Raw genomic sequence first — 11,550 nt, 5'->3', positions numbered from 1 at the left:
CTCTCGGTGAATGGATCGTGGGATGGCGAGAAGGGTTGGGTCGTTGGCCGGTATTTTGATTCCCAGGGAGTCCAGGATATACCGACCTGTGGCAGTTTTTGTGAGCCTGATGTATTGGGCCTGTCGGTGGGCCTCCACCAGTTCCCCGATCGTGTTGTGGAGGCCCAGGCCTAGTAATCTGTCTGTGGATGTGTTGAGGGGAAGATGAAGTGCTACCTTGAATGCCTTGCGAATCAAAGCATCCAAAGCGTTTATGTCATGTTTGGATAATTGTAAATATGGGGTAGTATACAGTACACGGCTGAGGAGAAAGGCATGAATGAGGCGACATAGGTCGCGCTCCTTCATGCCTCTATGATGTCCCGAAACCCTGCGGATGAGGTGCGATATCGCGCCTGCAACCTGCTTGAGTTTCTTGAGGGTAGTGGTGTTTTTGCCATCGTTCTGGATGTGCAAGCCCAATACACGGAGGGTGCCAACCTCAGGTACCGGGTAACCATTCAATTCAATGGAAATGGGGGTGCGGGGACAGCGGTGGTTCTTAGGCCGGATGAGGAGCAGTTCGGACTTCTCTGGGGAGCAAGACAGTCCGATGGTCCGTGCGTAATTTTGGGTGAGGGTGGCTGCTTGCTGTAAGGTGTTCTCTATGTCGCGGTCACTGCCGTGGGTGGTCCACAGGGTGATATCGTCGGCATAAAGAGTGTGCTTGAGGTGGGGAATAGTTGCCAATTTCCGGGCGAGGGGTATGAGGGTTATGTTAAAGAGAAAGGGGGAAAGGACGGACCCTTGAGGGGTGCCGATACTCTGAAGTGTGTAGGAGGTGGAAGACAGAGGGCCGAAGTGTATCTCAGCCGTGCGGTCAGTCAGGAATGCTTGAATGTAGGCATACGTGCGCACACCCACATTCAATGGGGATAGAGCAGTCATGATCGCCTGATGTTCAATGCGATCAAAAGCTTTGGAGAGATCCAAAGCTAAGACTGCCTTGGTGTGACCTGGAAGAAGCGGGTCAAAAAGGTCGTGTGTGAGTTGCAGCATGGCATCCTGTGCGGATAGATGAGGGCGGAATCCCACCATGCTATGCGGGTAGAGATTGTTGTCCGCCATGTGACTTGTGAGTCTCGCTAACACAACATGCTCGAGGAGCTTCCCGAGGCATGAGGTTAGCGAAATCGGGCGAAGGTTTTGAATGGTGAGTGGTTTGTTGGGTTTTGGTATAAATATTACCTTCGCGTGGCGCCAGGACTGCGGGAGGTTACCCTCCCTCCAGCACTGGTTGAAGTATTTCGTAATGTGGGTGATCGATTGGTCATCCAGATTACGGAGCATGGAGTTTGTGATTTGGTCTGCACCAGGTGCGGAGTTGGCGCGGAGAGTAAGAAGGGCCGCTCTGACTTCCGCCTCCGTGATGTCGGTGTCGAGTGTTGGATTTGCTTGTCCTGTGTAGTGCGGTAGAGGTATGGGGCCGCCTGGAGATGTGTACATGGTTTGAAGTCTGTCTAGAAGGGTGTCGGGATCGTCAATGTGTTCATGTGTGAGGCGTGTCACGTGGTGCTGTGCTGCTGATTTGGTGCGTGTGGGGTCAATGAGGTGTCGGAGGAGTTGCCATGGACGTTTGCTGGACAGGTTTCCGGCGATGCCGCCACATATCTGTCCCCAGTTGGATCGACAGAGCTCCTCAGAGTGCTGTTGGATTTGTGTCTGCAGCGCGGCCAGCCGCTTTTTAAGCGTTCTGTTGTGTTTGTTGTCTTTCCAGCGTTCCAGGATGCTGTGATAAGCCTCCCAGAGGTGGGCTAGGCGTGTGTCAAGGGTCGGTGTTTCGGTTGTAGTTTCAATGTGTCGCGTGTTGTGGTGAACGTCATGCTTGAGTGATTGCACCCATGCATCGATGTCTGCGATGGGAGTGTCTGGGAGGGCGGTGCGTGCAGCGCAAAATGCATCCCAGTTAATGAGTTCGTGTGTCATATTTGCGTGACGGGGTGGTTTGTATGGGACAGTGATTTGTATAATGTAATGATCACTGCCCAGTGTATGTTGTGTTCTGTTCCAGGTAACGCCGCGGATACAGCGGCTCAGCGTCAGGTCCGGACTGGTGTCCATGCTGACACTGTTGCCGATCCGCGTAGGCGTCTGAAACGTGTTGTGCACAGTGAGTTGGAGGTTCTGCAGGAGCAGCCAGAGCCTGCGACCTCGATGTGTCGTGGTTGTGTATCCCCAGTCAGTATGCTGACTGTTGAAGTCCCCACCGATGAGTAGGGGATGTTTCCCTGCTAGATGGTGTAGCTTTCGCAGAAGTGATTCTAGCGGGGCCATCGGCAGGGACGGGGGGTGGTATATGTTTGCTATAAATATAGAAGGAAGTGAATGTGTGTGATGTATAATTTCCGTGATCACGCAGGGCGTCTCAGACGTAATGTGATGAGTTTTGTAGGTGAGGCTGCGGTGGATGAGTGTGGACGCCCTGGGTGTGTTAGTGGTATCCGAGTGTGTAGATGTGTAGCTGGGGAGGGTTGCTCGGTGTGCAGTCTCCTGGAGAAGAAGTATGTGGGGCGTGGGTGTGATGGTGGGAAGGAGAAGTTGCAGAGGTGCGCGCTTTGCCCGGAAGCCGCGGCAGTTCCAAGTTATAATGGGGAGATAATTAGTGTTCCCCCCCGCCATATTGGATGGTGGGGGGATTGAGGAGGGTATTAAGACGGGTGTCAATTGGTATGTGTGGCTCAGGGAAGGTGTTTTGTGCTTGTGGTGGTTGGATGGGGGGAGTGGAGGGGGTTTGAAGTTGGGTGAAGCGATGGGTAAGATTATGCTCCAAGAGCTCCATCATCTTGGTAAGCATAGCGTCCATGCGCTGCTCAAGTATTTCGGTGAGGGCGGCGGCAAGGTGATTGAATCTGGCCTCGAGGCGGGCGTCTAGCTCCTTTATGGTCAAATTTTGCTTCGAGTGCTGCTAATTTAGCGTCTATTTCTGGGGGCACGGGAGGGGGTGTGGCGTCTGTGGTGCGCTGTTTCTTTGCAGGAGGGGTGCTCGAAGTGTCTGTGGATGATGAGCTCGAATTAATGACAGGGGGTGCGGGTTGAGGGGGCATGGATGGGGCGGGGGTGCTTAGGAGAGAGGAAAGGCGGCTTACCTCGTCACGCAAGGCCTTGAGTTCCTGGTCTCTCGGGTCTGCCTGGGAGGACTGGGGTGGTGGGGGTTGACGGGTGGTTTTGCCGGAAACGCGATCTGCCCAGGTGAGACGCGTGGCGTTCTTGCTGCCATTCTGCCGGCTTGTAGAAGGCGACCGGGAAGCCGTCGAGCTGCGTCTGCTGGCTGTGCCTGGTTGATCGCAGCGGGAAAGCCGCGATGTACCCGGAGGAGAGAGAGCGTTCTTCGGGGACGCTAGTTTGCGGCCCCGTCCCTTGCAGTTCCCGGTGCCGGTCATATGAGGGCCTCCGCAGAGAATGCAGCTGGGGGTGCATGAGGGCACATCTTCCTTTGGGTGGGACTGCCCACAGCGGGGGCACTTATGGGATCTTGGGTGGACACACACGTCTGCCCGGTGACCAGGGACGCCGCAGTTAGTGCAGGCGTCTATGTGCCCTCGATAGGGTGTGCACCTGTGGAGGGCTCCTCCATAAAGGACGGCGCGTGGGACAGGTCCAGCTCGGAAAGTGATTAAGATGGAACGCGTGGAGCCCATTCGGCGGGCGTCCACGATGAGGGCGTCTGGGTTGCCGGTGATCAGGTCTTGCAGGAGCTCTGTCGGGGTCTCATTCCAATAAGCATTGGAGATGACTCCGCGTACCGCTCCATCCGGCGGGGCTATGTAAGCTGCGACGGCGAAGTCCTTGCCTTGGTTTTTGATGCTGGTTACGCTAACCAGGGCAAGCGCGTCAGCTTTTATGGGCGTGCTTACTGTGCACGTATTGTTTACGGGGTGTACCCTGATTTGGGTACGCGTTGGTTCGTGTAGCTGGGACGCCGCTTGAAGGATGGCTTCCCGTAGTTGTCGGGGTGGAAGCAGGTCCAGCTGCAGCCCGCCTCGTGATCTGAACACGACCTTGTAGTCTGCAGCACGAAGCGGCGGCTGCTGCCGCGAACGCTGCGCAGCTTTGCGCGTTGCTTGTAGGTGCGCTGACTTGTCAAGGCGCGCAGACTTGGGGGCACCGGTAGCAGAGGCTGCGGCCTCCTGGCTTCGGGATGGTGAAAGGACGTCCTTGGAGCGGGCAGGCACACTAAGAATGTGCGTCCAGTCCCTTGGGTCGTAGTCGTGGGTGTTAAGAACCTCTCCCTGCACCTGCACCTCCATGATGGTGTTGGTGGCGGAAGCGTCCGACGCAGTAGGCCTAGCTCCCAGCGGAGCGAGGCCTAGCTCAGGCGAAGAGGTCACAAAGAAAGGGCCGTGGGTGCCCGAAAAATGGCTTAAGCGGGCCAAAAATTGATGGCGTGCGGCACTCACATTCGTAGATCAGTGGATGGTGAAATTTGGGCCGATGATGCTGGCGATTGGCGAATTCCGCTGTCTTTGTGCGGAGCCGATGTGGGGTGCGTCTCTAAGAATTTGGTCGAGCTCGGGAATCGAACCCCGGTCTTCGGTCGGCGTGCGAGACGAGCATGCTATCCACTCCGCCATGCCAGCTCGATAGTTCGGAATGAACAAAGGCGCGTCTAGTGAATACTGGGTCTTCGCTCACTCCCAGCCTCCTCCCTTTCCTCCTGGCGAGGTAGGTGTATACCGAGGTATGAGAGACAGATAAATTTACTTTCCTCAAAAACCAATTCACCGACGAAGGAGGCGTAGAACCGAATGGGCGATGGTGGTGGTGAAAAACATTTATGGGCAATTAGATTTTTTACAGAAAGGTGATTGGGGTAGGACCCTATTGGCCCTTTCCCCTCACAGTACTAGGTGGAGCCCCTATTCCGGGGCCCCATTGGCAAGCAGCGCCGCCCGCGTCCGTTGAACCAAGGCCTTTTGGCTCTTGACAGCCGAGCAGGGCCGCCTCCCACTCCTCTCTGGTGGGGTTGGGGTTGGGGGGGATAGATGGGTGTGATTGACACGCCCAAACCATGTGGAAGGTGTCAGACACCTCCCCACAGAACTGGCACGTGCCATCAAAGGATGTATTGAAATGTTTAAGCACCGCCGGGCACAGTACAGTGTTAGTGAGAATTTTGATGAGGAGGCGCTCGTCAGCGCGATCCAGACCCTTACAAGGGGCCGGGTAGCGCCGGTGCTCCTCCTTGTAGTAATCGGTGATTTGTTTGAATGTAATGGCCAGATTGTCTGATGGCGATCTATGGACTCTCTGGCAGCGTTGCAAGACGCTGTCGCGCTCCACTCTTAGAGGCGAAGCTTAACATCTTAACCACACATCAGTGACCACACTTTAGGTCAAAACAGTGTCCCCTTGAATTTTGACGGCTGTCCATCGAGATATGCGAGATAGTTACTGCGTAATTTTCTTTCCTCAAATACAATTTTCATTTTCTTCATTTCTTTGCGTTCTTTCACTCCCACTTCCCCCCTTCCTCTACGGTGCGGTTCAGGTGTCCACCGAGATGACAGAGAATTACTGCGCCATTTCCTTTCCACAAAAAGCGTTGCGTTCAAAGGGCAAGGCATCGCGTCGAACGGGTGGTGGCGTTCCGTGGACTCCCTGGCAGCGCTACAACACGCTGTCGCGTTCCACTCGTAAAGGCGAAACTTCAGCGTCATTAATTAGCAGTGAATTAGTATTCGCGCATTAATCACTAATTAAGCATTAATTAGTGATTTGTCATCACTTAGTAATTAGTACTCAGTTATATGTGACGCCACCAGTGCCACAGAAGCAGCGAAAGTTGTGCGGAAAAGACTTTCGCCTCTACGCACTTTAGACAGTCAAAGTGGCCCCTGAATTTTTTGTGTCATTTTTCGTTTTTTGTTTTTATTATTTTTATTCATTGATTTATATTTTTTTGTTTTTATTTTTTTGTTCTATTTTTCATTTTTTTATCTATTTTTTTTTTATTCGCGGCAGCGGCGCGCAGCTGCTGCTCGGCGCACCGTGGTTACCCTGGGACGACCGCGACGAGACGAGTTGGGGCTCTGTCTCTCTCCGTCTGGCGTGACGTCACAGCGGAGGTCATTCTAAAGGTCAAACGTGGTTACACCGCCGGGACGACGCTGAAGGGATCAAACTGCGAGCAGTATTGCTTTCGCAATAAAAAAAAAAGGATTTCGTTGCATATTTCCCAACGCCATTGATACTGCGGAGGGCGCCAGTGGTTGTAGGCCTTGTTAGAGCTGCGTGCGATGCTTGTTGTCGGACACTTTTGTGTGTCAGGTCCAAAATACTGCTCCAAATTACGAGTTGAGAATGCGGCTTTGGCCTCACCTGTACGAACTGACGTGCTGTGAAAAGTCTCGACCGCAAAGAGAGAAAATTTCAGGGGGCACTCTGACTTCGTAGGGCGAAAGCGTTTTCCGCACCACATTCGCTGCTTCTGTGGCACTGGTGATGTCACATATAATTGAGTACTAATTACTAAGTAATGAAAAATAACTAATTAATGTTTAATTAATGATTAATGTCTGAATCCTAACTGCTAATTAATGACACTTAAGTTTCGCTTTTAGGAGTGGAACGCGACAGCGTGTTGTAGCGCTGCCACGGAGTCCACGGAACGCCACCACCCGTTCGGCGCGATGCCTTGCCCTTTGAACGCAACGCGTTTTGAGGAAAGGAAATGGCGCAGTAATTCTCTGTCATCTCGGTGGACACCTGAGCCGCACCATAGAGGAAGGGAGGAAGTGGGAGTGAAAGAAGACGAAGAGGGCCGGTAATGAAGAAAGTGAAAATTGTATTTGAGGAAAGGAAATTACGCAGTAACTGTCTCGCTTATCTCGATGGACAGCGGTCAAAATTTAGGGGGGCACTTTTTTGACCTGGAGGAGACCACCCACCCTTGTTCAGGTGGGACCGTTTTCTCAAATCCTTCGAGAATTTGAAGACCAAGCGGATCGCGCGAGTTGCTAAGCCTAACAGTTAGGCCACGACTCAGCTGCCCGCCGCGGCTCCGCGGGCAAATTCTGCCGCAAACCATGACGACCCTGATGGCATACGACCCGGAGGGGATGCAGATTGTCACCATGCCGCAGGCGAAAACCCCAGTTTTCGACAAGGTTACGGAGGCGATTATCCAACGCAAGATAGAAGAGTGGGAACGCGCATCAGCCCGTGACAACCACTCGGCACGGCAAAAAGGTCGAACGCCAGATGGACGCGTCACCGCGGCAGGGGATACGCCGCTGCAGCAGAAGCCCCGCACGCAAGTCAAGCGTTGGAAGCCTCCTCCGCAGCCGCGTCTGGACAAGCAAGATGCAGTGATCATAATCAAACCTAAAGGAACGCTGGATCTCAGCAAATTCAGGGGAGGAAAAACTTTATTTTACTCTAGTCCTTTTTCCTGCGGTTTGGGAGCATCTTCAGAGACGTTTTCTCCTTGATTTTACCCCCAGGAGTCTTCTCTGTCGAAGTCGTCCGCCTCTAATCAGTGGTCGGTTGCCCTCAGTCCAGGGCTCCGCTGGCCACTGCCGCCCGTTGAGCTCGCTGTACCAGACCTTCTTGGTCTTCACAGCGGTCGCTGGACAGCAGAGTCTCCCACTGCTCCGCACTCGGGTTTTGTATTTTGGGGACCACGTCTATCTTTTGGCAGGCCCATGTGATGTGATAGAGTGTAGGTTTTCCGTCACACCAGGGACATTTGTCCGCGTATATGGTAGGGTGCATTTTGTTTAGTATATGTAGGTTTGGGAAAGAGCCTGTTTGTAATTGTCTCCAAGTGACAGCTTCCTCTCTGCTGAGAGATTTGTGCGGTGGGGGATACCGCAATCTTCTGCCTCTGTAGTTTTGTAGTATGGCCGAGTAATCCCTGGGTGCTGGCGCGAGTTCCGCGGGCTCATCGGATGCTCGGAAAGTAATGTATCCTCGAGCTATCCTGTCGGCCTCTTGGTTCCCTGCCACCCCCGTGTGCCCCGGTACCCACACAATTTTGTGTGGGATCTTGTCGCTTTTTTCTTCCTGGTTTTTAATTCTGTCGCTCGCTGCGAGGAGTATACGGAGCGCGTGACGACCTATCCTGCCATTCATGTAATTTCGGCAGGCTGTTTGAGAGTCGGTGAGTATTGTTAGCGACCGCCCGGTTCTATAGCCCTCCGCCACCGCTAGAGCAACGGCTACTTCCTCGGACTCTGCAGCTGTGCAGCCTCGGAGAGACGCGCTGGTCATTTCGCGTAAAGACGAATCGACCACCGCCGCCACAGCGATTTTGGTGTCTCCTCCTCTCCAAGACGCGTCTGCATACACGGTCGTGGCTTGAGGAGCGTATGTTCTTTCGATGAAGTCGGCCCTCGCTTCTCTTCTGCCTCGATGGAGGTTGGGATCCATGTTTTTTGGTATTGGCGCTACCTTGAGGGTCTTGCGAAGCTCGTCGGGGATCGTTGCCGTCCTCGTCATTTCTCGCATCTGCTCGCGGTATCCGAGCCTCTGCAGGAGCGCTCTTCCAGTCGTTGTCTGCAACAGCCTGAGTTTTTGCGACTCAAGCTGCGCCTCTCGTAGCTCCTCAAAGGTGTTATGTAATCCCAGGGCCATGAGTTTTTCGGTTGACGTGTTGCGCGGAAGTCGGAGCGCTGTCTTATACGCTTTGCGTAGCAGGGCATCCGCTTGTTGTATTTCGTTTTTGTTGAGGCACTGGTAGGGTAGGCTGTACGTGATTCTACTAACTACAAGGCTTCTGACTAGTTTGAGTGTGTCCTCTTCACGCATGCCATGTCGCCTGTTGGTGATGCGGGTGATCATGCGTGAGACTTGTAGTGTTGTTGCTTTGAGCAGGGTAAAAGTGTGAGTACTGCGCTGGTTGGATTGAACCCACATGCCTAAAATTCTTATTGTTGTCTTTTCGGGGATGGGTGTCCCGTCAAGGTAGACGTTGAGTTTTAGGTCCTCGTTGGTTGGGACGGTCCGGTTTTGCTTGCCTCTCCAGACTCTCAGCAGTTCCGATTTCTCGGTCGAGCATGCGAGTCCTCTTTCTGCGAGGTATTGCTCTACACAAGAGGCCGCTTGCTGTAGCCTTTCTTCCTTCTCTCCGAGACAACCCGTGTTTGTCCAGACTGTTATATCGTCAGCATACATTGCATGCCTGATGCCTTCGATGTTCTCTAGTTTTCGAGCTAGGCCTATCATAGCTATGTTGAAAAGTAAGGGGGAGATAACGCGGTCGGAAACGCCTTGCACATTGCTGCTGGCGTCGACAAGGGCTCAGCCGAGCTCAGCGTTTGGCCCATATGGGAACAGAACATCATCGTCGTCGGGGTGCGAGACGCCCAAATAATCAGAAAGATCCTGGCAATTCACGAAATTCAGCTTGGGGACAAGGCACAGGCAGTGTACTCCTACCTCCGCCCCTCCGACGACACTTGCAAAGGAGTAATACAAGTGGACCCGAGGGTTTCCAACGAAGACATCACGAACGCGCTTCGCTCCCCGGACGCACCAGTGGTGAGCGTGAGAAAATTAGGTTCCTCCAACGTGGCGGCCATCACGTTTGAAGGAAGAAAGGTTCCGTTTCACGTCTTCTACTACGGTGAAGCGGTTCCAGTATGCCTATACAAGAAAACAACGCCAGCCTGCGCACTGTGCGGGAAACTTGGACACCGGGCGGATGTTTGCCCTTGCCCTTCGAAGTCAAGATGTCCGCAGTGCGGTCAGCAAGATGTTCCAGAATCCCACGACTGCCAACCCAAGTGCACGGTCTGCGAAGGTCCACATCCCATGGGGTCGAATCAGTGCAAGTACAAGTACCGAACATCACAAAAAACCAAGCCCAAGACAGGAGAAGTCAACCACCGGTCAAGATCCAGGCTTCGGAACCGGTCCGGCAGCAGAGGTCCATCGAGCAGCGGGGACCGACTGACCCACCAGGACCAGTCCAGCAACAACTCAGCACCACCCGGCTCACGCTCTTCAAGCAATGTACCTGGGACTACCGATAATGTGTCGCACAACGACGGCAGTCGTCCAGCCGAGAAGACAACAGGACCCCATAACAAGGAGCAGCGCAACGGCAGCAAGGTGAGCTGGGCAGATGTAGCTGCCTCCTCCGCCGAAGCGTTGGCTTACAAACGACTTAAAGCAGAGATTGAACAACTAAAATCAGAAAATAGCACATTGAAACAGCAGTTAGTCATCGCAGTCAATCCAAACAACACATTACCTCCATCGACGCAACAGGCATGTCCGATGGAAGATTAGGTTTTGTGGGGATTAACGTCCCAAAGCGACTAAGGCTATGAGAGACGCCGTAGTGGAGGGCTCCGGAAATTTCGACCACCTGGGGTTCTTTAACGTGCACTGACATCGCACAGTACACGGGCCTCTAGAATTTCTCCTCCAAAGAAATTCTAGCCGCCGCGGCCGGGATCGAACCCGCGTCTTTTGGGTCAGCAGCCGAGCACCATAGCCACTGAGCCACCGCGGCGGCTGTCCGATGGAAGAAGATAGGGCTGAGCTACACCCTCCGTCTCCACACCAGTTAGATGCTAGCACCCCCGAGAGGCAAGCAACTACACGACGCACCCCACCAGGCACCAACTCCGCAGGCACCACCATCGCAGGCACTAAAGCAGCAATGTACAGAGCACCCCCAAACTCAGGAACGCATCACTCGCTTGGAAAAAACAATTCAAGACCTCATTGAAAATAAATTACAAATTATGATCGAGACGACAATCAGAAGTATGTTCGAATCAGTTATTAAACCCATGATGGAAAACCTCGAACCAGTTTTAATAAGGATGCAATCGCAGGAGATCAGAATTGACCGCAAACTTCAGGAATTATCAGACGTTTCTCACAACAGGGGCACAAAGCTGCAGGGTAAAATGGGAACTCGTCGTGTGCCAAGCACTCAGCCAGATCTACAACCTGAGGGCGCACCACATGATGAGGCACAAGTTTCTAGTGTTCAGCATGGCTCCACAACGTAGACATAAACTTACTATGCTACAGTGGAACTGCAGGGGACTAAAACGGAAGAGGGAAACATTACAGCAATACATAGACTCTCATCCCGATACGCCGCAAATAATAGCCCTGCAAGAAGTGAATACGGAGGCTAAGATCAGAGGATACTCAACACATCAAACAAATCCCTCTACATGCATCTTGGTCCACAAATCATGCACGGCAATCACTATAGACCTTAATCTAGACAGCGACATTGAATATACCTTCATAAAAATACTGCCACAGCACAGAAACAGCAAGAGCACCTATATACTCAATATATATAGTCGCCCCAAACAGCACCGCGTAGCCTTCGATGTGATCTTTCTTAAAGCCCTACGAGAAGCCCAAAAAGCTCCCCTAGCTATAGTTGGCGACTTTAATGCTTCTAGCCCCCTATGGGGATACCCCAGGGAAGACACGAAAGGCAGAAAACTAGCAACCGCCATCGCTGACATGGCCCTGACCCTACTCACGGACCCGCAGCACCCGACGCGAGTCGGCACCAGCGTAACGCGGGATACT

Source organism: Amblyomma mixtum, chromosome 2, assembly GCF_055824585.1.
Source record: "Amblyomma mixtum isolate Tamu chromosome 2, ASM5582458v1, whole genome shotgun sequence".
NCBI classification, from domain to species: domain Eukaryota; kingdom Metazoa; phylum Arthropoda; class Arachnida; order Ixodida; family Ixodidae; genus Amblyomma; species Amblyomma mixtum.
The sequence above is the reverse complement of the archived record's forward strand: the minus strand, read 5'-3'. Positions refer to the sequence as shown.